Source organism: Aedes albopictus, chromosome 2 (genome assembly GCF_035046485.1).
Source record: "Aedes albopictus strain Foshan chromosome 2, AalbF5, whole genome shotgun sequence".
NCBI classification, from domain to species: Eukaryota; Metazoa; Arthropoda; class Insecta; order Diptera; family Culicidae; genus Aedes; species Aedes albopictus.
This window is the reverse complement of record NC_085137.1, coordinates 349,111,268-349,127,414: the sequence shown is the minus strand read 5'-3', so window position 1 is coordinate 349,127,414 and position 16,147 is coordinate 349,111,268. Positions and strand designations below refer to the sequence as shown.

General features: G+C 40.8%; 1 protein-coding gene across 3 annotated transcripts in view; it reads right to left on the bottom strand.

The window, feature by feature from the left end:
• The window catches only part of LOC109430795 (G-protein coupled receptor dmsr-1), a 505,508-nt gene that overhangs the window by 180,955 nt on the left and 308,406 nt on the right, over positions 1-16,147 (bottom strand). For 2 of the 3 annotated variants that reach the window (XM_062852690.1, XM_062852691.1), the window contains one exon: positions 5,217-5,277. The exons of the other annotated variant lie outside the window; for it this stretch is intronic. The gene's annotated coding sequence lies outside the window, so the exon portion shown is untranslated. The remainder of the gene's footprint in view (positions 1-5,216; positions 5,278-16,147) is intronic. 3 annotated transcript variants of the gene reach the window in all.

Genomic DNA, 16,147 nt, shown 5'->3' with positions numbered 1-16,147 from the left:
TTCTTCCAAAAATTCCACTGGGGATTTTTCCAGAAACTTCCATTCACCTTCCTCCATGAATTCCAGCTGGAATTCTTCAAGTAATTCTCATTAGGACTCCTTCAGAAATACTTCTAGGGATTTCTCCTGGCATATTTACTTACTGCAATACTTTCGAGAAATCTTCCTGAGATTTCTCCAGAAATCCCTCCTGCGATTCCATCAGGGATTCCTCCATTATACTTCTACCGATTCTTTCAAGAAAAGCTGTACATATTCCTCCAGGCATTTGTTAGAGGAGCTTCTCTTAGGATACCCCCGACATTCCTGATTCTTGGATTCCTCTAGAAGTTACTTCTATGATTCCTCCCGGAATTCTAGGAATTCCTCTAGATATTCCAGCTGGGATTCCTCAAGCAAATCCTGCGGTTATTCCAGTTATTCTTCCTCCAGAAATTCAAATTGTGGTACTTCAAAAATTATGCAACGGATTCTTCTAGAGCTTTTTCCTGGCTTTTTGCTGGAGTTTTTCCAGGCAAACATCCTGGAATTCTTGCAGAAATTCCTTTGATTGTTCTACCACGGATTTCTCCAAAGATTCATCCAGGAATTCCTTTGGAGATTTTATCCAAAGATTCCTCCAGAAATTTTTTGGGCCTTCCTCCAAAAATACCTCAAACACCTTCCCCTGCGGTTCTCCCAGCAATTCCTCCAGAAATTGTTACTATGAAACGTACATAAATTCTTCTAATGATTCCTATACGAATTTATTCTACCATTGTGGCTGGAAGTCAACTAGAAGTCTTCCGGGAAATCTTCCTGAGGTTCCTTCAGAAATTCCTCCTGCGATTCCTTCAGGGCCTTCGCTATAGATGCTTCCAGAACAGAGAACAGCTCTACCGGTTCTCGCAGGAAATTCTCTTGGTATTCCAAGGATTTTTTCTTTGGATTCCCCCAGGCACTCCTGATGGGGTTTCTCTAAAAATTCCTGTGTAGTTTTCTCCAGCAATTCCTTCTACACGCTAAGAAAAAGTTACTCTAAAATGAGTAAGATTCACACAAAACTGAGCTTAACTGGAACAGCTCAAAAAATGAGTAAATTGCATTTCCAGCGATAGCGCTGGCCCAAGTGCAAAAATCCAAACAGTTTAAGCCGTATAATATTCTTCACGTCGGCAAGAATATTATACAACTTAAACTGATGAGATTTTCGCACTTGGGCCAGCGCTATCGCTGGAAATAAAATTTACTCAATTTTGAGTTGTCCCACTTTAGCTCCAAAATGAGTGAATTTTCTGACCGTGTAGGATTTCTGCTGAGATTTCTACAATGATACATCCCAGAATCCTTCTAATAATACCTTCTGATATTTTTACTGTGATTTCTTCAGAAGCTCTCCGGTGGTTCATCCAGGAATTTTTATCCAAAACATTTTATCCAAGGATTCTTTCATAAATTTCTCATGGGATTCCTCCATAATTCCTCTTGGCTGGTCTTTCTCCATGTATTTCAACTGGATTTCTCAAGCTATTCCTGCTGTGATTCTTCCAGCAATTCCTCCTAGGACTCCTCTGGAAATTCTTACTGTAATACCTCCCGGAATTCTTCTAGATATTCTTCTAAGAATTTATCCAGAGATTCCTTCAAAAACTTACTGGGATTAATCAAAGCAATCTTCCTAGGAACCTTGCCTTCGGTGTATCCTCCTGGCAATCCTAAAGGATCCTGGGATTTCTCCAAATATTTATCATTGGATTCTTCCAGGAACTCCTCTTGGCTTTCATCCAGGAACTCCTCCTGGGATTCCATAAGCGGCTGCTGCTACTTGTAATGTTTCAGCGATGCCTTCTTACTATGATACTTGCAGGAATACCTCTAGGGTTTTTTCCTGCTCTTCTTGCTGGGATTTTTGTAGGCATTTTTCCTAGGATTCCAGAAATGCTGTTGATTCTTCCAGAGACTTTTCTAAAGAGTCATCCAGGAATTCCTCTATAGTTTTTATTCATGGATTACTCTAGAAGTTAATCATGGTTTTACTCCCGGACCTCCTCTTGGCCTTCTTTAAGGAATTCCAGCTGAAGACATCCCAATAGAAATCTTTAGAGGAATCTCTTAACGAGTTTCGGGAATAGTAGGAAATACCAGAGAAATGCTAAGAGGTATTACTAGAGAAATCTCTAGTTAAATCCTGTAAAAATAAACGAAAAAAAAACTTGTAATTAATTAGAAGGCACAGAATACTGCTAATTAACAAATTGAGAGATGAATTAAAAAAAATCGCGTTCTGGTGGGATTCGTACCCACGACTCCGTATTCACTAGACCGCAGTATGGCCAGTTATTTCAGGGTTCCTTCGGCATGGTTTTTTATTTTAATTTCTGTGATAGTTTCATTAGAATTTAATCATCAATTTCTTTGGATTTTTTTTTCTATAATTTCAAAGGCTATTCCTCTGAAAATATTCCAACAATTTTTTTTTAATTAATTTTGCAAATTTTTCAGGCAGTTTTATCGTGACTTCTTTTGTAATTCTTTATGATTTGATTGTATTTATATTTATCACTTCCGAAAATGGCTTAATTGGAAATTCAGAAATTCTAAACTGGGCTTGCTCGAAAAAAGTTCTATGGAATTCCTGACAAATTCCCAAAGAAATTGCCGATAATTTTCCAATAAATTTACCTTAGAACTTTCAAAGCGGTTGTCAAAAGAATTCACATAAGAATTACCAGTGGTGTTCCAGAAGAAAATATTTAGGCTTTATCAAGAAATTGGTCAAATCCAATCTTAAAATAAATTGCCAAAATATATTCTATAAAAATATCCATCAATATTCACAAAACAAATTTCTAAGAAATTCTCAAAGAATTTTCCGAAATCATCAAAAGATTTTCTGAATATAATTTAGAAAGAATTCCAAAAGTAATTACCATGGTATCACAGTAACAGAAATATTAGAAAACCACCAGATTTTTTTAAAATAATTTTCCAAAGGAAATCTTTAAGAATTTTGCTGTAAAAATTCCAAAGGAATTACCGAAAAAGCTCCCAAGGTAATAATCGAAGTTTCAAAAATTTCCAAAGGAATTGCTGATGAAATTCCTAAATAAATTTTCAATGCAAGTAATATCGGAATTGCCGAAAGTTATTCCAGTCGGAAATGCTGCAGGAATTCATTACATAATTACTGAAGAAATCTAGAAGAAATTGTCTAAATCATTTTCATTAAAATTATAGAAGCGGATTATAAAAGAATTTCCGAAGGAATTCGCGAAAAAAAACGAATAGCATAGATAATGACAGTCCAAAAAATCGACAAAAATCTCAAAAAAAGGTTAAATAAATTGCCGAAGACATTTAAAAAAAAAAATGTGAGGAAATTCTCAGAGTCATTGTTGAATGAATTACCAAAGGCTTTATAAAAAATATTCCCAAAAGAATCGCATGACGAGTAATTGGAGAATTTTTAAAAGCAAATATCAATAGAATTGCTGACATTAACAAAACAATGCTTAAAATACTACTAAAATTGGCAAAAGAACTCCCGAGAAAACAGTAAAAAAGCTAAATAAACTCCTATAGGAATTGCCGAAGAAATTTCCGATGAATTTTTAAAAGGATGCGTGAAAGGCGTTTAGTATCAAATTCCAAACGTATTACCAAATAAATTCTTAAAGAAATTGCCGAAGGGGATCCAAATATATTACCGAAGATATTGCCAAATACAAAGGAATTCTTGAGAGATCTGCAAAAGAAGATTTAAATGAAAGCTATTGAACTCCGAGTTGGCCTCTAATCCTTCCCAACCTAGCTGAATTATACGAATTATACGACCAAGTTGCAGGAAATTTGACCCCATATGACGAAGAGAACAAACCTGGAAGCCACTGAAACTGGCAGCCTCTAGGAAAAAATCCTAGATACGCCAATGTTGTTAGGGGAATATCTATAAGAAAATCGTGTTAAGTACTGTTCCTTTGAATTTCACTAAGAATATTCTTACTTCTTGGAATATCTGTTTTTAAAGCTATTTCTTCTGAATCTTTGCAACTATTTTTTATTTTATTATGGCTGTTATTTTTTTTTTATTTAAATAAATATTTTTCAAAATTTGAATTTAAGTTTCATGGTTTTATTTAGGCTAATCAAATCAAATAGAAATTACAATATTGAAATGCTTTGATTATCACGTAAACACGGTGTCAGGCCATTCGGCCGAAGGTCATTAGGCCGAAGGTCATTGGGCCGAATGGTCATTAGGCCGAATGGTCACTAGGCCGAATGGTCACTAGGCCGAATGGTCACTAGGCCGAATGGTCATTAGGCCGAATGGCCATCAGGATGAATGATCATTGGGTCTTCTTCTTGCCGTTACGTCCCCACTGAGACAAAGCCTGCTTCTCAGCTTAGTGTTCTATGAACACTTCCACAGTTATTAACTGAGAGCTTCCTCGGCAAATGACCATTTTGCATGTGTATATCGTGTGACAGGCACGAAGATACTTTATTGATGCTGAATCTACTGATATTTTACCCATGAATTTTTCCTTCTTTTATACATAGGCTGTTCTTTCTAGTATCATTGCTAAAATAGTTTTTGGCGCAGAAACTGCTGATATTCAATTCATAAATTTTTCCTTCTTTAAAACATAGGCTATTCTTTCTAGTTTCATTGTTAAAGTAGTTTTCGGCAAAAAATTTTTGGAAAAAGTAAAAACAACAGATCTTTTTACAGGCTCATAACGGCTGATTTTCAATTCGTCCTGATGACCATTCGGCCTAATGACCATTCGGCCTAGTGACCATTCGGCCTAATGACCATTCGGCCTAATGACCTTCGGCCTAATGGCCTTCGGCCTAATGACCTTCGGCCTAATGACCCAGCATCCGTGGGTTCAATTCCCACGGGGCACGTGGATGTCTTTTCGCAATGATTTCTTTTCGCAATGACGTAAATTGCAACTTTTGAATGAAATGATTGTGATTATCGCAATCTTTGCATTTTTTTTTTAAATTTTGCTCCAACATTCTAAACGGGAAGCTTTCCACTCAATTTCATTCCCCGCTGAGCAAAGCCCTAGTTTCCTATAAAAGGCCTCTTCCCTTCATCGTGATCTGACGACGACCATTATACCTACTGCTGGTGATTGTTGTCGAGTTTCTTGTTTGTGAGTAAGAGTAAGTGCAGCTGAAAAAAAAAACTGTCCCCAAGCAAATAAACAGCGAACATAATTTACCTCTCAATCTGCGGACTGTTTAGATTGCAGTTTTGCTGGCTGACGCTTGCCGAGAAAAAGTCTGAAAAAGAAAAATAAAAACAGGAGAAAACTTTTAGCGAACGGGGCTCGACGATATTTAATTCATTTTGCTAGAATGGGATTTTCTTCGTAAGTTTTTCTTAGGTCATTACAAAAATGTCTAGCTCGGCTAGTGCTATCATGACTGATTACAGTTTGCTTAATAATTTAACGGACAGTTAGCCAGTTCAAGGCTGGTTTTCGTCAGGGCTAATCAACGACAGATCAAATTTTACTCAGGGACAAATCCTAGGTGAATTTCGGTAGTATTATGCTTTTGCTTCAAATCCGAAATGGCCGGCGCTGCGAAAATTGATATTTAACCTATGTACTTCGAAATGTCGCAACTCAATTTGGGTTAGTGCATGTTGTAGCTCCTAATTAGCTTAATGATGCGCAACAGAAAAACAATAGATTTAAATTTACTGCTTCAAGCTTCAAGCGACGACTTCGATTTGATGCTGCGATTTTGGAGAGGGCTTCAGGGGCGTTCCAAGGTGTTTCAGAGGGTCTTCAAGGGGTTTAAGTGCTGTTGCAGTTTAGGCATTACAGGGGGCTTTAAGGGTGTTCCAGGGGATTTCAGTGGCGTGCCAATGGCCTCAAGGGTGTTCCAAAGCGTTTAAGGGGTGTTTCAGGAACTTTGTGGTGGCGTCAGGGGTATTCCAGGGCTTTTCAAGGGTTTTTAGCGGCGTGCCTGGAGTTTTCAAGGTGTTTCAGGGGATTACTAGCGGTTTCAGAGGCGTTCCAAGAGGTTTCAAGGGGTTTCATGAACGTTCCTGAAAATTTCAAAGGGTTTTTAGGAGCGAACTAGGTGATTGCAGTGGCGTTTCAGGGGTTTCAGGGGTATTCTAGAAGGTTTCAGGAACTTTTAAAGGCTTTCGAGGGTGTTCCATAGGCCTTGATGGGGCGTCCGATGTTCCTGTGGATTTCAGGACCGTTCAAGGGGATTTCAAGTGGTTTCAAGGGTGTCCCAGGGAGATTCAGAGCGTTCCTTGGGTAACCTGGGGGCTTCAGGGCATTCTAGGAGTGTTTCAGGGCATCTTAGGGAGTTTCAGAAGGGCCAAGGAAGTTTCAAAGGATTTCAAGCGTCTTCAGAAGAGTTCCAGGTGCGTTACAAGGGATCCCGAGAGGTGTCAGCGACGTTCCATGGATGTTCTAAGCAAAGGCAGTTACAGGGGCGTCCCAGGAATTTCAGGGGCGTTCTCTCAATTCAACAGAAAAACCCTCCTGAAATCCCCTTAAAATCCTTGATACGTCTTTAAACCATACCTGAAACTCCCATTTAAAGCTCCCTGGAACCCTCGCATGCCATGTCTGATCCAGTAGATTGTAAAAATGGAATGATACATTCAATTTTTATAACCTGCTAGTTCAGACATAGCGAGCCCCGGGTTTCCGAAACCTTCGAAACCCTTCTGAAACTCCCATGAAACCGAAAAATGAAATGAAAATGAAAGCTCAGAAGTAATCTAACTAGTATTACTTCGATATTGCATAAGACCTGAAAATGGATTTGTCAATGATCTCTAGGATTTTCCAGGAATTCTACTTTGAAGTTCACCTAATATGCAGTTTGGGAAAGTATTGAATTTAATACAGAAATATGTGACTAATTGGCTACAAAGCATATGAGCTTATCATTCAACAACCCTTGAGGCAGATGATGGCCATTTCCCACATATAGTTTTAAGTTTTGACCGTTATTTTTGACAAATAAAAATGCCCCTCATGACGATCAATCACACCTGAAATGACAATACCCTAATTCACATTCTATTAATTTCCATTCAACTTTTTTTCGGTTTGTACCAATCAAATGTTTATACCAAGGTCACTATTTAATAAGTGGATTTTGAGGATATATGGCCGGGGTTCTGCTAAACCGAACCAAAGACCATTATTTTTAAAAATGAGTTTTCTTAACCATTGCATGGAGAATATGATGATCTACCTTCAGTGTAAAAATCCAGTAATTCTTACAGCTCTTCGTGGAGTAAATTCAAAATTTCTGTTTGGCAGAACATACAAATGAAATTGCACCCAGCCAGAGTGAACTGTAAACCATTTCATTGAATCAGCGAAATATTTTAGTATTGATCTAGAGGATGAACATTTCAAGTTTTCCTCATCGCCGCCAGATTTCTAACTTCTAACCGACTCATAGTAACAATCTGTGAGAGAATTGAACACGTAATTAGAAATACAGGTGTTGGAGGATCCAATTATGTCGATGAACCTGATCGCCGTTTTTCCAAATCTCATTGAGCCAGAGTGAACCAAATCTACTGCATTTTAGAATCAATTTACATACATACATTTATTTGTTCAACATCATTAAGACAAGACATAATCAACAATAGTACGCCACAATACTCGGTTTGTGGCTGCCGCTCTCCATCCTCGGTCGCGCCCAATGCTCGCCAAGTCACGTTCCACCTGGTCCGCCCATCGTGCTCTCTGCGCTCCACGCCTTCTTGTGCCAACCGGATCAGTTGCAAACACCAGCTTTGCAGGGTTATTGTCCGGCATTCTTGCAACATGCCCTGCCCACCGTATCCTTCCGGCTTTGGCCACCTTCTGGATGCTGGGTTCGCTGTAAAGTGCAGCGAGCTCGTGGTTCATCCTTCTCCGCCACATACCGTTCTCCTGCACACCGCCGAAGATCGTTCTTAGCACGCGTCGCTCGAAAACTCCGAGTGCTTGTAGGTCCTCCTCGAGCATGGTCCATGTCTCGTGCCCGTAGAGGATCACCGGTCTTATTAGCGTTTTGTACATGGTGCATTTGGTGCGTGGGTGAATCTTTTTCGACCGCAGTTTCTTCTGGAGCCCGTAGTAGGCCCGACTTCCGCTGATGATGCGCCTCCGAATTTCACGGCTCACGTTGTTGTCAGCCGTCAGTAAGGATCCGAGGTAGACGAATTCCTCCACCACCTCGAAAGTATCCCCGTCTATCGTAACATTACTACCCAGACGGATCCGGTCGTTTTCGGTTCCGCCTACCAGCATGTACTTTGTTTTTGTGACATTCACCACCAGTCCGACCTTTGCTGCTTCGCGTTTCAGGCGGGTGTACAGCTCTGCCACCGTTCCAAATGTTCTAGCGATAATGTCCAAGTCGTCCGCAAGGCACACAAATTGACCGGATTTTGTGAAAATCGTTCCCCGGCTGTTGAGCCCGGCTCGTCGCATCACACCTTCCAGCGCGATGTTGAAGAGTAGACATGAGAGTCCGTCACCTTGTCGCAGTCCCCGGCGAGATACGAATGAACTAGATAGTTCACCCGAAACCCTTACGCAGTTTTGCACACCGTACATCGTTGCTTTAATCAGTCTAGTCAGCTTCCCGGGAAAGCCGTTTTCGTCCATGATTCTCCATAGCTCTGCGCGGTCGATACTATCGTATGCCGCTTTGAAGTCGATGAACAGGTGGTGCGTTGGGACCTGGTATTCACGGCATTTCTGGAGGATTTGCCGTACGGTAAAGATCTGGTCCGTTGTCGACCGGCCGTCGATGAAGCCGGCTTGATAACTTCCCACGAACTCATTTGTTTTAGGTGACAGACGACGGAAGATGATCTGGGATAGCACTTTGTAGGCAGCATTCAAAATAGTGATCGCCCTGAAGTTCGCACATTCCAAATGGTCGCCTTTCTTGTGAATGGGGCAGATTACCCCTTCCTTCCACTCCTCCGGTAGCTGTTCGGTTTCCCAGATCCTGACTATCAGCCGATGCAGACAGGTGGCCAACTTTTCTGGGCCCATCTTGATGAGTTCAGCTGCGATACCATCCTTACCAGCTGCTTTGCTGGTTTTGAGCTGGTGAATGGCGTCCTTAACTTCCCTCAGCGTGGGAGTTGGTTCATTTCCGTCCTCCGCTGCACTGGCGTCGTCGTTCCTTCCGTTGCCGTGGGCTCCCGTGCCTACGTTCTCCACGCCGTTCAGGTGCTGATCGAAGTGCTGCTTCCACCTTTCGATCACCTCACGTCCGTCCGTCAAGAGGCCTCCGTCTTTATCCCTGCATATTTTGGCTCGCGGCAAGAAGCCGTTGCGGGATGCGTTGAGCTTCTGATAGAACTTCCGTGTTTCTTGGGAACGGCACAGCAGTTCCATTTCTTCACACTCCGCTTCTTCCAGGCGGCGCTTTTTCTCCCGAAAGAGGCGGGTCTGCTGTTTCCGCTTCTGTTTATAACGTTCCACGTTCTGTCGAGTCCCTTGCTGCAGCATTACCGCCCTCGCTACGTTCTTCTCCTCCAAAACCGTTCTGCACTCTTCGTCGAACCATTCGTTCCGTCGATTCCGTTCCACGTACCCGATGGTGCTCTCGGCTGCGTCGTTGATGGCTGCTTTCACTGTACTCCAGCAGTCCTCTAGAGGGGCTTCATCGAGCTCGCCCTCGTCTGGCAACGCGGCTTCGAGGTTCTGCGTGTATGCTGAGGCGACATCCGGTTGCTTCAGTCGCTCTAGGTTGTACCGTGGCGGTCGCCGGTACCGTACATTGTTGATGACGGAGAGTTTTGGGCGCAGTTTGACCATCACCAGATAGTGGTCGGAGTCGATGTTGGCGCCACGATAGATCCTGACGTCGATAATGTCGGAGAAGTGCCGTCCGTCAATCAGAACGTGGTCGATTTGAGATTCCGTCTGCTGTGGTGATCTCCAGGTGTAACGATAAGGGAGGCTGTGTTGGAAAAAGGTGCTACGTATGGCCATATTTTTGGAGGCGGCGAAATCATTGAGTCGTAGGCCGTTTTCGTTCGTTTGCTGGTGGGCGCTGAACTTACCAATCGTCGGTCTGAATTCCTCCTCCTGGCCTACCTGAGCGTTCAAATCTCCTATGATGATCTTGACGTCGTGGCTTGGGCAGCGATCGTACTCACGTTCGAGCTGCGCGTAAAATGCGTCCTTGTCATCATCAGTACTTCCGGAGTGTGGGCTGTGCACGTTTATTATGCTGAAGTTGAAGAATCGGCCCTTGATCCTCAACCTGCACATTCTTTCGTCGATCGGCCACCAACCGATCACGCGCCTCTGCATATCACCCATCACGATGAAAGCTGTTCCCAGCTCGCGTATGTTGCCGCAGCTCTGGTAGATGGTATGATTACCTCTAAACGTTCGCACCATGGATCCTGTCCAACACACCTCCTGCAGCGCTACGATGCCGAACCCGCGGTCCTTCAGTAGATCGGCGAGTATGCGGGTGCTCCCAATGAAGTTGAGAGATCGGCAGTTCCACGTACCGAGTTTCCAATTGCAAATCCTTTTTGTTCGCTGGGGTCGTTGCCGTTGGTCTCGGTTCGTATTATTCTGTTGCTGATTTTCCGTTACAATGGTTTTTTTACGGCTGGCTCGTAGGGCCTGACACCAACCCCCTACTTTCCGGAGGACCATAGTGCACAGTTGAGCTTAGAGTCCTTCCCTGGCACTCGGACGTAGATCAGCCGCCCCTAACATGGGGATAAGACGCTGTTGTGAGCCGCTCCTCCTGGAGAACAGACGCTCAGGTTTGCCGAAGCAAACCCCCCCTTCCCTGTCAGCCTACGACCAAAGTTCCCACCGGGGTTGGTTACCCGATCTTCCCTAAGGTTGCTCATAGTTACCGGCCGGTACCGCGTGGAGGTACGGATAGGAGTTGCTGGGCAGAGGCTAGTGGATCACAATGGGATCTGAATTGCGCAGCATACCCAGCCTTTACCGTGCCTAGAATCAATTTATTCTCAACAATAAAAAAATCAGCTGGTTTTGAATACCTCCGTTATGTCGATACACCTTATACTGATACTTTAACACATAAAGGTTTAAAAAAATCAAACACTTGGTTCGCTTTGGCTGATCGAAACATGGTGTTTTCACGAAAACCATCCTTGAGAAGAATGTTTAGAGCTTGATTCTAACTTAACGACTGCCCAAGCAACACGACTTGTTGCTAATCCAGTAACAGCAACCTTAGTACAATTTATTCACTGTCCGTATTACGGACGACAGAACACAATTGCTTCTTCTTTGAAACCCAAAAAGCGCAGATTCTTAATTCTTATGCAACATAAACCAGAAGGAATGATAAAAAAAGTTGGGAAAAGATTTTGTCCAGACTTCAACCATGGACACCAGGAGTATAATCTACTCACCTTACATATTACACCAAAAGCTCTGTGAGAGAATCGATGCTCAACACACCATAAAAGCTACTGAAGTTACTTGTTACTTTATTGCACCTTCTTTGTCACAAGTTAGAGAACTGTCAAAATTAAAAGACGCTCAAGTTTTCTGTAACGCATATGGAACCTAATCTGAACAAACAAACCAGAGTTAGATGTTTCATGCATGTTACATAACACATTTAATGTAAGCTGACTGTATTATCACTTGCGAGCAATATGTAAGCTCCGCCTCCACAGATCGATGTCAAACACGTGGTGATTTGTGATTTCTATGAAACAAAGCCGCAACTTTACGGATTTCGGAGTTTAAATGCTACTCAACTGACAAGATGGAAGTTTCGTGTGCTTCTAGTGCAACTTATTTAGACCAAAGCATAGAAAGCCACAATCTGCATGATGTAGCAGGTGCTGCTTGGGTGTCCTTCAGCTAGGTAAAATGACCTAGAGGTAACGCGCTTGGTTATCACTCAAATGATCCAAGTTCGAATCTCTTTCGTATTTTTGAAATTTGTTTTGTCTTGGTTCACTTTGGCAGAACATTTTCATGGTTTTCTTCGACCAGCATGAATTTGAAGTACACAAATTGCTCCACTTTCACATCTCCAGGACCTCAGGACATGCAAGGACATCATTCGACATAATCACTCTTGCTCTGTGCCTGCACAATGCATGGCCTATGAAAAAAACATGGGTGGGGCAATTGCTGAGCTGGGAGGGCTTCCGCCGTTCATATTTCAATCTATTTCGAGACCTCCGTGCTACTATAACTACTATACGCGTCCTCTCTGATTCATGTTAAGGATTGTGAATGATATCAACTTCAACTTCAGACGATGAAAAATCGAGATTTTTTTTACAATCCGACTGGTTTTCTCTGAAACAAAGAAACACAGTCAGCCACAGTGAACTAAATACCATATTCCAATTTTTTCTTTTTCAGCAAGTAGAAAAATATCCGCTAAGAGAGGGTCCACTGTACAGTGTACACCATTCCAGAACAGTGCTCGTCATAGATGCAGCTATGCTAATCCCGTTGTGGTTGAAATTTACTTATCTACGATAGCAAATTTGTATATGTTATGTATGTAATCCTTATAGAATTAAGGAGGCATTCAGTTAGATGCAGACGACGAAGCCGTAATTGACCGCAAATGAGCCAGACGAGTTGGATGGCCTAGCCACTGGCAATGGCAACGTGATTGAGCCTAATGGTCCTGATTGGATTACATACCTACTGAGATCATAAACGGCAAAATGCTTAGAATTAGCCCTTATCAATTATGAAACAGCTTGCCATGTTATCTCTCAAACAGAATCCCTGGAAGCAAAAGTTGCCAAGGTGACGACGTTTCTTCATCTATCCGGGATTATGTATCTTTTTCGGGATTGAATACAACATTTTCAAGTCGTCTGTGTGCCAGTAATGGAGGTAAACTTCCTTTTTGTCGGCCAGTTACGTGATTTTTATCGAGCCTGCGAGATATTGTATAGGAAGCACAGAGTAAATAAGAGGAAGGGTGTTATTTCAACAGCTCCGGCCTAAAAGCTATTTCGATTTCTGAGAACATGAGAACATGTGCACAGTTAGGTAGATCGATATAGGCGAGCGATTCCGTTGACGAGTGCTTGTCTGTCTATGGCATCTGTGGCCAATGCTCAACCTACTGTGAATAAATGACGATGCGTATCTCGGTGGAACGGAACAGATGTAACGAGTTTCATTGTGGGAGCCGGCCGGTTAGAAGCGGGTGTCAATCAATAACTTTTGCATGGAGCCATTTTCGGAGAAATTGATTGAGACAACCCCGGCGATGTTTGATATTTTCATCTGTATACATTCAACAAATCTTTAATTATTACTTTTTCCGTTAGTTAGAGCATATTTAATTCTTTTTCATTTCTTGATAAATACAATTCAAGATCTTTGAATTGATGTTTGAAATTGGCAAACTGGTTTAAGGTAAAGGTCCCTTGCGCCCACTATCCAAATAACGCATTTTACCTCACGTTTTTGTGAGCACAAATCTAGAGATTCATCTAGGGTAAATGTACCAGTAGTGGTGCTATTAGTAGCTCCTTGCACTAAAATAATTGAATAAATTTGATAATACCACAAAATAAAAAGTCTGAAAACGTTAATCGGTAGTTTTTCACATAAATTTTCTAGGAAAAATTTAAAAACCATTGTTCATTTCAGTTTTTGCTAATAAATCACTTGCACCAACTATAGGTACATGGTTCCTATTATGGAGGTAAAATTTAACATTGAATCGTGGCATGGTGCCGGAGAAGGCTTTGTGACCGAAATGAAAGAACTTACACGAAGAACGTTGCGTTTCAGAATGAATCATGTATTTCTGGTGCTTGAATGTTTTATAACTAGTTTACAAAAGGGTAGGTATAACTAAAACACAGAGCCAGTGTGATGCGTCGGTCGTCAGGGTTAAACGCTACCAATGTGTCGCGCAGCTGTTGAGTTGCGCTTGCATCAGCATTAAGAAAATGGTCAGGGTTGCGTCGAGGGTGTTTTGCTTTAATGGTCTTTTATGACAACAATAAAAGGAAAGCAGAAAAGAACTGCAACGTTTGGAGGTCGTCGCTCAATTATGCAAATAAAGAGAAAGTTGTGGAAAGTTCTGGAATGTGACTATGTGGTGTGATAGGGTTTAGTTTTATGCTGTGAGATTGAATATGAATGCTACACCTCCCCCCTGAAGGAAGAGTGGTGTATCCAGTCTTGAAAAAGTTTATGTCTCTCTGGCTTTATGTTTCACAAATAATTTAAATCCTAATAATATAAAATTTAACCTTCACCATTACGTTACATTTTACACTTAGCCTAGAAATGAATTAAATTTTAATTACTCTGTTCTTATGAACTGTATGCTGAATATTCGTTGCTTCATCCAGTATTGTTATATTTGGATGTGCTATATTGCTTACTTTATAGGGTCCTTTATATACTTTGTCAAGTTTATTTCTATTTGGATTTTCTAGCATTACGAGATCATCTATTTCAATGTTTATTGGTTTTGCTGTGACTTGTTGTTTTGTATTTCGATTATTCTTAACCTTGTCAATGATATTTTGAGTTCTAATTGCAGTTGCTTGTAATTTATATTTTAATTCTGCATAATATTGATCATAGTTATAAATTGGTTCTATACGTGTTGGATTCTTTAAGTTATTGGGTAACGTTGCCATTTTTCCAAAAACGAGTTCATATGGTGTATAAGGGATATCTGTGCATGGTGTGGTATTATAACAAAAAGCATAGTAAGGAATCCATTCATCCCAGTCGGTCTGAGATTCGTTAACGAACTGTCTCAAATATTCATTTAAACAGCGATGATTCCGTTCTAAGTTTCCGATAGTTTGAGGATGGTATGGAGTTGAAAAGATATGTGTATATTGCAACATTTCAGAGATATTATTGAATATTTCATTTTTGTACTCGGTTCCTTGATCTGTTCGTATGATCGAAGGTGTTCCGTATATCAAAATGCAATTTTCAATAAATGCTTTAGCAATTGTGGATGCTTGCTTATCTTTGATTGGTTTTACTATGACGTATTTAGACAAATCACATTGAATTGTCAAGGCGTATCTATTATCTGAATTAGACTTTGGAAAAGGTCCAATGGTATCCATGGCTATTGATTCGAATGATTTTAACGGAGTAGGCGTATGGATGAAATTTTCGTTAGTTCTAATTGTGTGCTTGTGTTGTTTACATGTTATGCATTGATTAACATAATTTGTAATAGTGGCTTTCATATTAGGCCATTTGTAAATTGTTTTCAGTTTACGATATAGTCTGTTTATGCCGACATGTCCGCCAAATGCAGATTCATGGTTTTCAGCAATAATTTTTGTTATAATATTTGTATCTTGTATGTCTTGCTGCGGGATATACAGCAGTATTTGTAGTTTTTGAAGCGTTTCATTGGCTTGATTTTTGAATTCGTGTACGCTAATAACTTCGAATATTGTACTAGATAGCGCTAGAGCTATTTTTTCAACATTCAATTCTTTTGCCCATTTCTCTATTTGTTCGAACATGTTTGTTAGATTGGGTACTTGAGTACTTGACTCTCGTGTCAAGACCTTTTTTAAATTTTTGTTCAATATTTTGTATATATACGATTTATTTTTATAGCGCTCTATATATAGTTTTGGTAGGTCATAAATTTCGGTGTTGTTGAGTGATTCAAACGCATTGAGGTGATCAGTCTCGTTGCTGTTTTGTTTCACAGTACTATGTTGTACACTCGGTTGAGTTTCAGTTTTCTTGGACATGGCTCTAGTGGTAACTTTGAGCACTGTCATGTTTTTGAGTATGTCTGAATCGAGTTGGATTCGTGAGAGAGCGTCTGCTCCCACGTTCGTTTTACCTTGTACATATTGGATATCATAATCAAATTCTTCTAGTTCTAATCTCATACGAGTTAGTTTTGAAGTAGGGTTCTTCATCGAAAACAAATAGACTAGAGGTCTATGATCTGTTTTGATTGTGAATTTTGTTCCTATTAGGTAGGGTCGAAAATGTAACACTGCCCAGTGGATGGCTGTCAATTCTTGTTCAATTGTAGATTTATTTGATTCACCTTTAGTAAATGCTTTACTTGCAAATGCAATAGGTAAATCAACGTTGTCATAACTTTGGGCAAGGATTGCACCACATGCTACTTTCGATGCATCTGTAATTAA